Genomic DNA, 13,595 nt, shown 5'->3' with positions numbered 1-13,595 from the left:
GAATACTGTGAACAGTTCTGGTCTCCTTATCTGAGGAAAGAAATACTTGCACTGGAGGCAGTCCTGAGAAGGTGAACAAGTTTGACCTGAGTATGCAGGGTTTTTCTTATGAGGAGAGGTTAAATAGATTGGACCTGTACTCATTGGAGTTTAGAAGAATGAGAGGCGACCTTTTTGAGACATATAGGATTCTCACGGGGCTTGACAGGGTAGATGTTGAGAGGTTGGTTCCACTCGTGGGCGAATCTAGGGCCAGGGGGCAAAATCTCAGAGGAAAGGATCGGCCATTTAAAACAGATGAGGAGGAATTTCTTCTCTCAGAGGGTAGTAAATCCATGGGAATTCCTACCGCAGGAGCTGTAGAGGCTGGGTAATTACGTACATTCAACAGACTTCCGGTGGCAGCCATGGAGTGAGTGGTCATACATTTGGTGGCTCCCGCTCAAAGTGGACTTTTTTGGTCTTTCCCCACCCAAATTGTGTAGTGTTGGTTGGCAGAGGTGCATGAGTACTGTGGGAGTAGAACATTACAGCGCAGTACAGGCCCTTCGGCCCTCAATGTTGCGCCGGCCTGTGAAACCAATCTAAAGCCCATCTACGCTGTTCCATTATCATCCATATGTTTATCCAATGACCATTTAAATGCCCCTAATGTTGGCGAGTCCACTACTGTTGCATGCCCTTACTATTCTCTGAGTAAAGAACCTACCTCTGACATCTGTCCTATATCTATCTCCCCTCAATTTAAAGCTATGTCCCCTCGTGCTAGCCATCACCGTCTGAGGAAAAAGGCTCTCACTGCCCACCCTATCTAATCCTCTTGTGTGCCTCTATTAAGTCACCTCTTATCCTACTCTCTAACGAAAACAGCCTCAAGTCCCTCACCCTTTCCTCATAAGATCTTCCCTCCATACCAGGCAACATCCTGGTAAATCTCATCTGCACCCTTTCCAATGCTTCCACATCCTTCCTATAAATGTAAAACTCCTCTAGTGGGACAAGTTTATGACTCATCGGACGAAGATTGCAATGAGAAAGAGACAGCAGCTTGAGCAAGAGAGTATTTGAGGTGCGACATAGGAGAAGATGGCGGAGAGTAGGGGGCAGCACTGCCCACCCAGTGTCTACAGAGCAGCAGGTGGAATTCCTCAACAGCTAGTTCCTGCAGCAAAGGAAGGAGACCTTAGAGGACCTCGCTAAGGTGGAGGAGTCGCTTCGGGGGGGGGTGATTGAGCGCACGGAGCAGAGGCAGGAGATGCAGGGCCGTGGGAATGCATGAAGGAACTGAAAGTGCAGAGGCTGCCAAGTATGTGGCGAGCATGCTGGAGAAGTTGATAGGGGAGGGGGGTCATTGACCATCCTCTCGATGTGGGTCGAGCGCACAGGGTGCTGAGGAGGTGGCCACAGGTGGGGGAGCTGCCAAGGGTGAGGCTGCGTCATTTCCTTAACAAGGAGAAGACCTTGAGGTGGGCGAGGCAGGTCAAAAAGTGCACTTGGAAGGAGAGCGAGCTATCAGGACCTGGGAGCAGAGTTGGCCAAGCGGAGGGCGAGTTACCACAGATCCAGGCTGCCCTCTCCAAGTTTGGGGTTCGTATCCTGCTCGTTTATGGGTTACGCACCAGAAGCAAAAGTTTTATTTTCACTCGTCGGAGGAGGTGAAGGACTTTATGAGAGACTATGGACTGGGAGGAGTACGAGGACATTGAACTTTGGAGTGGTGTTTTATATAAAATGTGGGCACGCAGGGTTGGTGGATTGGCGAAGGCCACGACGGGGAGGGAGCGGTGAGGGTAATTGTGCCTTTTGTTTTTTCTTGTATGTTTGCTGTCTGGAGATGGGGGTTGAGGGCCGGATTGGGGGGATGACAGGTAGTCAGAGGTCCCGGGCGACAATCACCATGTTAGTTATTTGAGCTAGTTAACGGGAGTGAAATGAGGGGTTGCCAGGTGGAGGGAGTGGGGGAGGGGAAATTGGTTGTTTTTTGTTTGGTTATGGGGGTGGGTGGGGAGGGATGCTGACATGGAGGTTGTTGGTGTGGCACAGTTAGTTAAGGAGTGATGGTGGCAGACTTCTTAGGGCGGCCTGGAAAAGTGTGAGTCGTAGACCGGGTTGGGGGGGGGGGGGGGGGGTGCTGGCTAAAGAAGGGGTATGTCTGATCAGCAGGGGACAGGGAGTCTCCTGACCCGGCTGGTTACATGGAACGTGCGGGGGTTGAATGGGTCAATTAAATGGTTGCTTGTTTTTGCACCTTTAGTGGTTTGAAGGCATGTGTTCCCTCAGGAGACACATCTGAATCTGAGAGATCAGACAAGGCTGAGGAAGGCATCGGGGCATGTGTTCCATTTAGGGTTGGACATGAAGACGAGGGGGTGGCGGTGCTGGTCAACAAGAGAGTGGCATTTGAGGTTGACAGTATTGTAGTGGACCCTGAGAACAGGTACGTGATGGTTAGTGGGAAGCTGGAGGAAACACCTGTGGTCCTAGTGAAAGTCTATGACCCAAATTGGGGCGACGTGGACTTTATGAGGCAGGTGTTAGGGAAGATCCCAGATCTGGACTCGCACTGGCTAATAATGGGGGTGATTTTAACACGGTTTTGGATCCGAAGATGGACTGGTTTTGTCCCAGGTCGTTGAAGGTATCGGCGGTGGCGAAGGAGTGAGGGGGTTCATTGATTGTACGGAGGGACGGATCCGTGGAGGTTTGGGAGGCCAAGGGTGAAGGAGTTTTCGTACTTCTCGCATATACACCGGGTGTACATAGAACATAGAACATAGAAAATACAGCACAGAACAGGCCCTTTGGCCCATGATGTTGTGCCGAACCTTTGTCCTAGATTAATCATAGATTATCATTGAATTTACAGTGCAGAAGGAGGCCACTCGGCCCCCCGAGTCTGCACCGGCCCCCGGAAAGAGTACCCCACCCAAACTCAACATCTCCACCCAACACCAAGGGCAATTTGGACATTAAGGGCAATTTATCATTGGCCAATTCACCTAACCCGCACATCTTTGGATTGTGGGAGGAAACCGGAGCACCCGGAGGAAACCCACGCAGACACGGGGAGGACGTGCAGACTCCGCACAGACAGTGACCCAAGCCGGAATCGAACCTGGGACCCTGGAGCTGTGAAGCAATTGTGCTATCCACAATGCTACCGTGCTGCCCTTGAGAACAAATAAATCTACACTATATCATTTTACCGTAATCCATGTACCTATCCAATAGCTGCTTGAAGGTCCCTAATGTTTCCGACTCAACTACTTCCACAGGCAGTGCATTCCATGCCCCCACTACTCTCTGGGTAAAGAACCTACCTCTGATATCCCTCCTATATCTTCCACCTTTCACCTTAAATTTATGTCCCCTTGTAATGGTTTGTTCCACCCGGGGAAAAAGTCTCTGACTGACTACTCTATCTATTCCCCTGATCATCTTATAAACCTCTATCAAGTCGCCCCTCATCCTTCTCCGTTCTAATGAGAAAAGGCCTAGCACCCTCAACCTTTCCTCGTAAGACCTACTCTCCATTCCAGGCAACATTCTGGTAAATCTTCTTTGCACCTTTTCCAAAGCTTCCACATCCTTCCTAAAATGAGGCGACCAGAATCGTACACAGTACTCCAAATGTGGCCTTACCAAAGTTTTGTACAGCTGCATCATCACCTCACGGCTCTTAAATTCAATCCCTCTGTTAATGAACGCGAGCACACCATAGGCCTTCTTCACAGCTCTATCCACTTGAGTGGCAACTTTCAAAGATGTATGAACATAGACCCCAAGATCTCTCTGCTCCTCCACGTTGCCAAGAACTCTACCGTTAACCCTGTATTCCGCATTCATATTTGTCCTTCCAAAATGGACAACCTCACACTTTTCAGGGTTAAACTCCATCTGCCACTTCTCAGCCCAGCTCTGCATCCTATCTATGTCTCTTTGCAGCCGACAACAGCCCTCCTTACTATCCACAACTCCACCAATCTTTGTATCGTCTGCAAATTTACTGACCCACCCTTCAACTCCCTCATCCAAGTCATTAATGAAAATCACCTGGATTGATTCTTTTTGTGATGGAGAAGGCATTGCTGGCAGGGTAGCTGACTCGGAGTATTCAATGACCGTGGTCTCTGACCACGTTCGCACTAGATGGATTTGTGGGTGGTTCAGGAAGAGGCCCAGCGGCTACAATGGAAGTTAGATGTGGGCTTGTTGGCAGATGAGGGATATGTGCGAGAGGGTGAGGGCTGCCGACCAAGATTGTGTGGAGTGGAATGACATGGGGGATGTCACGGCCTCCACGGTGTAGGAGGCACTTAAGGCGGTAGTTAGGGACAAATTTATCTTGTTTCAGGCGCAAAGGGAAAGGGTGGAACGAGGGGAGAGAGCGAGGCTTTTGGATAAGATTTTGAGGGTGGATTGGAAGTATTCGGTGGCGCCAGAGGAGGGGCTATTAAAGGAGTGGCAGAGGTTCCAGATGGAGTTTGGGTTGGTATCCACAGGGAAGGTGGTAGGGCACTTGCGGAGGGCCAGAGGGGCAGTGTGCAAGTATGGGGAAAAAGCGAGCAGGATGTTGGCGCACCAACTGTGGAAACAGGCAGCGATGGGGGAGATCAGGTGAGAGTGAGAGAAGATGGTGTTGGGCCCAGAAGGGGTGAATGAGGTGTTTGAGGCCTTCTATAGGAGATTGTTTGAATCGGAGCCCCCACCTGGCAAGAAAGGCATGAGGCAGTTCTTGGACAGACTGAAGTGCCCAAGGGTGGAGGAGGAGAAGGTGCAGGTTTGGAGACCCCGATTGGGCTGAGGGAGGTAATGGACTGCGTAGGGTTGATGCAGGCGGGGAAAGGCCGAGGCCGGATGGGTTCCCAGCCGAATTTACAAGAAGTTTGGCGCAGAGCTGGGGCCTCTGCTAGTGGTGCTGTATAATGAGGTGATGGGAAGGGCGGGAGCTCCCTCCCACATTGTCACAGGCATCCATTTTGCTGACCTTAAAGAAAGATCAGGACCCGGAGCAGTGTGAGTTGTACCGACTGATTTTGTTGCTAAACGTGGATGCGAAATGTTGGCGAGGGTGTTAACGTCGTGGATAGAGGAATATGTGCCGGGGGTAATAGGGGAGGAGCACACGGGGTTTGTGAAGGGGCGGCAGCTTTCAGCAAATGTGCACAAGTTGCTCAATGTCATTATAATGCCCTCGGAGGGGCAGGAGGTAGAGGTGGTGGTGGCAATGGATGCGGAGAAGTCTTTTGATCAGGTGGCGTGGGCGTACTTGTTGGAGGTGTTGGCTTTGGCCAGGGTTTCATGGATTGGGTTCGGCTCCTGTATAGGGTGTCGATGGCTAGTGTCTGGACAAATAGGATGAGTTTGGAATACTTTGGCCTGAATCAGGGGATGAGACAGGGGTGCCCGCTCTCCATGTTGCTTTCTGCTCTGGTGATAGAGCCATTGGCAATGGCAATTAGGTATTGAGGGGTTGGAGAGGGTTGGGCTGAGCACAGAGTCTCATTGTATGCGGATGATCTTCTGTTATACATTTCGAACGCAGTGGGCAGCTTTGCCGGGATCATGGAGATCCTGAGGAAATATGGACGTTTTTCAGGGTGAACATGAGGAAAAGCAAGGTGTTCCCGATTAATGCTCGAGGACAGCGGAGAGGCTAGGGGAGTTCCGCTGGTGAAGATGGGTTTTCAGTACCTCGGGATAGTCGGTTCACAGCTGGGCACAGCTGCTTAAATGTAATTTGGTACGGCTGGTAGAGGGAATGAAGGTGGACTATAAGAGGTGGGATGTGTTGCTGCTGCCTCTGGCTGGGCACGTGCCGACGGTTAAATGACGGTGCTGCCCAGGTTCTTGTTTGTGTACCAGAACCTCCCTATCTCTGGTCTCAAGTTCTTTTGTAGGAAGGTGAATGGGATAATTTTGGGGTTCATGTAATAATTTTGGGGTTCATGTGGAAGGGGAGACCCCATAGGTGAGGAGATTGTTTTTGGAGAGGAGGTGAAGGGGGGAGCTGGCATTGCCGAGTTTGATGAACTATCACTGGGCGGGGAATATCGCAATGGTCAGGAAATGGGCAGTGGAGGAGGGGTCGGTGTGGGAAGCTGCATCGTGTGGGGGGATGAGTTTGAGGGCACTACGATTGGCGCCCCTTCTGTTTTCGCCGGTCCGCTAGTCTGTGAGCCTGGTGGTGCTCTCAGCTTTACGAGTTTGGAACCAATGCTGACAACACTTTGGGTTGGGGGGCATGATTTTTTTGCAAGCCAATATGCGACAATCATAGGTTTGTGCCGGCAGGGTTGGATGCGAGGTTCCGGGGATGGGGACAGGTGGGGATAGAGTACCTCAGGAACCTGTTGTAGGGGACAAGGATGTGAGCCTGGAAGAGCTGGAGGAAACATACGAGTTGCCTAAGGGGAACGGCTTCAGATACCTGCAGGTGAGGGACTTTGTGAGGAGAGAGGTGCCGTCCTTCCTGGGGCTGCCACCTCTGGTGCTGCAAGATAAGCTGTTGTCCGAGGATAATATTATAATATTGGGGAGTGGAGAGTGTCAGACATGTATGGAGAGCTAATGGAGAGGGAGGAGATAAAGCACAAATGAGAGAAGGAGTTGGATGGGGAGGTGAGGGCTGCAACATGGAAGGAAGTCCTGCGGAGGGTGAATGCGCCCTCGTCATGCGCGAGGTTATGCCTCATCCAATTTAAGGTGGTGCATAGGGCCCACAAAATGGTCGTGAGGATGAGCCGGTTCTTTGCGCGTGCGGGGGTGGGGGTCATGTCCACACGGTCTGGGTATGTCCAAAGCTGAAGCGGTTCTGGCAGGGGTTCTTGGATGTTAAGTCTGAGATTCTGGGGGTAGGGGTGGTCTTGACTCCAGACATTACGATATTTGGAGTGTCGGAAGAGCCTGGAGTCCAGGTGGGGAGAGATGCCGATGTCTTGGCCTTTGCCTCCCTGATAACCCGAAGACGGATTTTGTTGGGCGAGTGGGACTCAGAGCCGCCGAAGACGGGTGCACGACCTGGCAGAATTCCTGCACTTGAAGATGGTCAAGTTTGCCATATGGGAGGAGGTAGGGTTTCATCCGGAGATGGAAACCGTTAAATGATTTCTTCAAGGTGAATGAAGGGGGAGGGGGGTTGCTTTTGGTGTTTTGGGTGGGGGGGGGGGAAATAAATGGGGGAAAAACTAGAGGGGGCATAAGCATTGGGGGATTGGTATCAGGGGTTGTTGTTGGCCTGTGTTCTTTGTTCCTGTGGATTTCTGGCTTTCTGATATTTCCATGTACATAGGCAAAATGCCTTTAATAATTGAACAGCGGAGCAGACTAGATGGGATGTGGCCTACTTCTGCTCCTACGACTTATGGTCTCTCCCTCCCCACACTCCCATCAATCCTATCCCCTCACTCTCACATCTTTCCCACCCCCTTCTCCCCGTTACCATATCTCTCTCACCCTTCCGCCCCAATCCACTCTCATGCATGTTCCAAGCATCCCTTATTTTTTTCTCTCAATAGTTACATAGAGGAGTAGGCAATTTGGCCACTCAAGCCTATTCCAGCATTCAATGATTCTCTATCTCAATGCCATACTCCCAAGCTCCCCCGTTTCCCCTTGACACCTTCAGTGTCTAGTAATCTATTTTCTTCCTAAATATATTCAGTAAATTGGCTGGCCTCTGCAGTCTTCTGTGGTAAAGAATTTCACAGGTTCACCACACTCGGAGTGAAGAAATTAGCCTACCCTGTATGCTGTGAGTCTCACCAGTGTCTCTTTCTTCGTTCTTTCAGCAGGCTCATTATGGCTGCTCCGGACCTTTCCCACTCACATCTCTCCCCCCAGCTCCCTGTGGTCATATCAAAACACACAATAGTCCTCACAGTGAACTCGAGGGGACACCAATCCATACTTCTTTCCAGTCTGAAAAGTAACTATTCACCACTACTTTTTGCTTTCTGTTGTATAACCAATTTTGTAACCATCATTAATCCCATGAGCTTCAGTTTTCAACAAATTCATTATATGGTACTAAAACATTTTATGTCAGTGCAAATACACAATATTAACCACTCTCCATTATTTGATGCACTCAATCAAACTTGTCAGTCATGACTTGCCTTTAACAAATCCATGCTGTGTATTATTAATCAACCCAAGTGAAAATTTATTTTGTCCTGGATGGTCTCTAGAAGTTTTCAACACAGATGGGAGGTTTACTAGACTACTGTTATTAGGTTTAACACTCTCCCAATTATGAAGGGTTTTAACATTTGCACCCTTTAGTCCTCTGGCATCAATTGCATATACGAGGAAGATTGAAAGATCGTGGCCAGAGTCCCTTCTATTTCCATCCTTATTTCCCTGAAAAAATATGTAAAACATTTTAAAGACGCAATTTCAGGTTCCACAAACTATTGCTGGAATAGTATGCAAATTATTGTATTTGCAATACATACAGCGCAATTTTCTTTTCGCAGTTTTGTTTATTCTGCCTTTGGAATGAGCTGCCAGAGCATCTTGTGAGATACTAAAGAAGTACAACCAGACTGGATAACACATAAATTTTATAAGTTGTTACTAGGATGGTGTTGGCCTGGATCCCAAAAACCAGCACTTGGATCAAATTCCTACTTACAAACAGGATTCTAGTAGCAGGGCAAGTTGCCCTGGTTTGACTGGGGATTTCAATAATATTTTGCATATAACATTAGAGAGCCAGAGAGTCATAGAGGTCTGCAGCACAGAAAGGACCTTCGGCCCATCACATCTACACCAGTGAAATACAATCACTTAACTATTCTAATCTGGGCTGGGATTCTCTGTCCTCGCGCCGGGTCAGAGAACCCCCGGGGGGGCGCGACAATTGCACCATGCCGCCCCGGCGATTCTCCGGCGACGATTTTTGGGCACCCACGGGATCGCCACCGCACCGGTCGGGGGCGAATGAAAGCACCCCCCCCCCCCCCCCCCCCCCCAGCAAATCTCTGGGCCTCGACGGGCTGAGTGCCCGCCGAGTTTGGCCGAGTCCCGCCGGCGTGGGTTACGTATGGTCCCACGTGGTGGGACCACAGAGTTCTGTCTGCGGGGGCCCTCCTGGTTGGGGGGGGGGACCGACCTGGGAGGGGGGGGGGCGGTGGCGGGGGCCTCCACGATGGCCTGGCCTGCAATCGGGGCCTACCGATCGGCAGGCGGGCTGGTTCCATGGGGGCCTAAGTTCCTCCACGCCGGGCCCCTGTAGGGCTCCACCATATTGCCCGGGGGCCGGCGTGGAGATGGGAACCAACGCGCATGCTTGAATGCACACCGGCTTTCGGCGCCGGAGTTGCGGAGAGCATCCTGGCGCCGTACTAGTCCCCTAGGGAGGGGTGGATGGCTGCCAGTTTTCATGCCGGCATAAGAACTTGGCCGCAGGATTGGAGAATCCCGGCCCTGATTATCCAGCATCCCGTCCCTGATTATCCAGCATTTGGCGGACATGGCATCGCAAGTGAACATCTCATACTTCATAAATGTTATGAGGGTCTCTGCCTCCACCACCCTTTCAGGCAGTGAGTTCCAGACTTCCACCACCCTGTTGGTGAAAGGATTTTTCCTCACATCCCCTCTAAACCTCCTGCCCCTTACTGTACCTCTCTGCCTCAGAATTAGATACTGCTAGTGATAACAGAAAACTTGCGTTAATTTTAACAAAGGCTGGACCACAGGCTATTGAACTATGTAACTCTTTCAAATTCTCCATGGAAGATGATAAAAATAAATTTTATATAGTTCCTGAAAAATTTGATCTTCATTGCAAAGCTCAAATTAATGAAACTTATGAACGATTTGTCTTTAAAACGAGAATCCATAGATTGCTTCATTACTGATTTAAGATTAAAGTTACAAACCTGTAATTTCTCAATTTTGTCAGACTCAATGATCAGGGACCAAATCGTTTTTGGCATCAAAGATGAGAAACTCGCAGAAAGTTATTAAGGCAAAAAGAATTAAAATTGGAAGATGCAACTGAAATGTGCAGAGCGAATTAAATATCCAAAATCAGTATTCAGAAATACTGATTCAGGAAAAGTGGGGCCGATTGTGTTGGAACTGTGGCGCAGTTGAGAAACAAGCGCGATTTGGACGAAGGCCATTCTGTGCATGCGTGCAACCAATTTGCGTATGACATTGTGAACACGCCTACCCACATAAAAAATGACCAGCACGTTGAAACATTTGCTCTAAATATGGCAAACTGAATCACTTTGCTGTTCAATGCAGAACTGCATTAAAAGGGACACACTTTAAAACTTCAAGTATAATGAAGAAATATATGAATGTTCAGAGTGTTAATACAAGAGCAGAGACCTCCAAAATGGATAACCCTAATGTTAATATAGATGCTTATTGTCTTGAAGATTCTTTCTTTGTGGGAATTGTGGAGAAGTTCCAGACAATGAAACACTTGTAAAGAACACTTCCTATCCACAGATATTGCATCCCATACAATCGATTAACATGGAATCTGAATGGACTATTACAAGTCAATGGTTCCGAGATTGTGTTCAAACTGGACACTGGAGCATCTGCAAATTTAATCACAACTTTGTCATAGTCCTAAGATTCAAAAAACTGACTGCCATTTATGTGACTGCAATGGTAACACGATTACATCTTTAGGGTCATACTATCACTTAGTGACGAATAACAACACTGTGATATCCTTGCGGTTTAAGATTGTTGAAGCCAAACGATCTTCACTATTAGCTGCACAAGCCTGTCAAGACTTACACCTTGTGAAACAAATCTACAGCACAGACAAACCTCTTCAACCTGTGCAGGAAGATATTGAAAGCATCCTCACTAAATTTCCTCAGGTATTTGAAGGTATGTGTATTCTTCCTTTCCAATACAAAATTCAATGAAAAGCGAATACTAAAACCAGTGGTACACCCTCCAAGAAGTGTTCCTGCTCTGTTACGTGACCGTCTCAAGCAAGAACTGGAACGCACACAGCGCCTTGGAATCATTTCCAAGATCAGATTGGATCAGCTCGATGGTGTGCATTAAAAAATCCAATGGTGACCTCAGGATTTGTATTGATCCGAAGGATCTGAATATGAACATCAGATGTGAACACTATCCAATACCGAAGCATGAAGAAATAACGAGTGAGATGGCTAATGCCAAGATATTCGCTGTACTAAATGCTTCCAGAGGTTTTTGGCAAATACAACTGGATGACACAAGCAAACAATTGTGTACATTCAACACACCGTTTGGTCGTTACTGCTTTAACAGAATGTCATTTGGTATAATCTCAGCATCTGATTTATTCCATCGTGCCATGGAACAGATGACAGAAGGCATAGATGGAGTTTGTGTGTATGTTGGTGACATTATAATATGGTCATCTACTCGTAAAGAACACAATGCAAGTGTTACAGAGAATACACAAATACGGATTGAAGCTCAATCGGGCTAAGTGCAAATTTGGTATCTCAACATTAAAATTTCTGGGTGACGAAATCTCGGAACATGGTGTGCAACCAGATAATGATAGGATTGCTGCCATCCAGAAAATGTCAATCCCAGAAGATAAAAAAGTAGTTCTGAGATTCCTTGGTGTAGTGAATTTCTTAGGAAAATTCATCCCCAACCTTGCTTCACGAACAACTGCCTTGCATAACCTCATTAAGAAGAACAGATTCTTCTCCTGGTCTGCAGAGCACAAAAAAGAATGGTTAGATCTCAAGTCATCATTGACTACTGCACCTGTCCTTTCTTTCTTTGACCCTGGACGAGAAACAAAGATTTCCACAGATGCGAGTCAAAATGGGATTGGGGCAGTCCTCCTTGAAGAGAATGTTGATGCTTTTTGGAGACCCATTGCATATGCATCCAGATCTATGACTACCACAGAGCAACAGTACGCTTAGATTGAGAAAGAGTGTTTAGGCTTGCTTACGGAAATACCAAAATTCCATGACTACTTGTATGAACTTCCGGTATTCACGGTTGAAACAGATCACTGACCATTAGTTCATATCATAACGAAAGATTTGAATGATATGACTCCAAGACTGCAACGAATAATCATGAAACTAAGAATGTATGACTTTCAACTGGTCTACACTCCAGGTAAAGATCTCATCATTGCCGACGCATTATCTCGTTCTACAGAAACAGATGAACAGCAACCTGAGATAGTTCAACTATGGAAGCTCAAGCAGAACTTCTAGCTGAAACTCTTCCTGTCTCCGATGAAAAACTCAAGCTCATCAGAACAGAGACTGAAAAAGATGAAATGTTACAATGAGTAATCAGCCATATGAAAAATGATTGGCGAAAGGACACTGTTCGAATTTCATATTAAATCTGATATCACTGTAGTAGATGAATTTCTACTTCGTCTCGACACTAAGGCACATGATCCTCCAGAAGGGTCATGAAGGTCATTTAGGAATAGAAAAGTGTAAACGCCGAGCAAGACAGGCAGTATATTGGTCTGGAATAAATACTGACATAGCCAGCTTTGTGCTAGAATGTGAGACATGCCAGCGAAATCAACCGGCACAGAGTAAAGAGAAACTCACAACTCACGATCTCGAGAAGACTCCATGGTCGAAAGTTGGCATTGATCTTTTTTATTTTCATGGTTGCGATTATGTTTTGATCATTGACTATTTTCCAAACTACCCAGAAGTAATGAAATAGTCTGATTCCACTTCGAAATCCGTGATCGAAGCAATTAAAGAAATATTTGCTCATTATGCGATACCTTGCAGAGTCATGACAGACAGTGGACGTTGCTTTTTAGTAATGATTGGACAGAATTTGCTCGTAACTATAATTTTACTCATATCACGTCTAGTCCTCTTTATCCGCAATCTAATACCAATGTTAAAAAAAGGTGTTCGCATTGTGAAACAACTTTTCAAGAAAGGACTTGACTCTGACTCAGATATGTTCTCAGCTTTATTGAATTAGAGGGCTATTCCTCTCTCAACTGGTTTGTCTCCTGCTCAGTTGTTAATGAACAGATTGTTGCGTACAACTCTTCCAGGTTTACAACTAGCTGATCCTGATCTTCAGCAAGTCATAGAGAAAATGCAGCATCAAAAGCATCTTCAGGAGAAATACTACAATGAACATGCAAAATCACTTGAACCACTTAATCCAGATGATCTAGTGAGAATTCAGATTCCCACTGGAGGATGGCCTGATTTAGCGAAGGTCATACGCCAAGTAGCACCTCACTCGTACACTGTTAAAGCGACTGATGGTTCTGTTCTTAGAAGAAATCGACGTGCTCTTCTGAAAGTCAAATCTTCTCGGATGTTATTTCCATGCCTTCAGTTTGATGATAATTTATTACATACTATCACAGCATCTGATGAGCAACAAAATGACTTCCAGAAGCCGTGGACAAATCTACAACTTAATTGACTGGATTGAGGAGACCATCCAGGATCTGAAAGAAACCTGACAGACTGAATTTGTAAAGAGAAACAAATGAACTGTTCAACAAATTTTGACTCACTTCTTATATTTTGGCATACATATCAATGTATCATGTAATAATGTTACTTATATTTTTCTGTTTGTACTGTACA

General features: G+C 47.1%; 1 protein-coding gene across 3 annotated transcripts in view; it reads right to left on the bottom strand.

The window, feature by feature from the left end:
* Positions 1-13,595, bottom strand: part of lekr1 (Leucine-, glutamate- and lysine-rich protein 1) — a 437,902-nt gene that overhangs the window by 106,106 nt on the left and 318,201 nt on the right. The window lies entirely within an intron of this gene.

The sequence above is a fragment of the Scyliorhinus torazame genome, chromosome 14 (assembly GCF_047496885.1).
Source record: "Scyliorhinus torazame isolate Kashiwa2021f chromosome 14, sScyTor2.1, whole genome shotgun sequence".
In the NCBI taxonomy this organism is placed as follows: Eukaryota; Metazoa; Chordata; class Chondrichthyes; order Carcharhiniformes; family Scyliorhinidae; genus Scyliorhinus; species Scyliorhinus torazame.
This window is presented reverse-complemented; position numbering and strand designations above follow the sequence as displayed.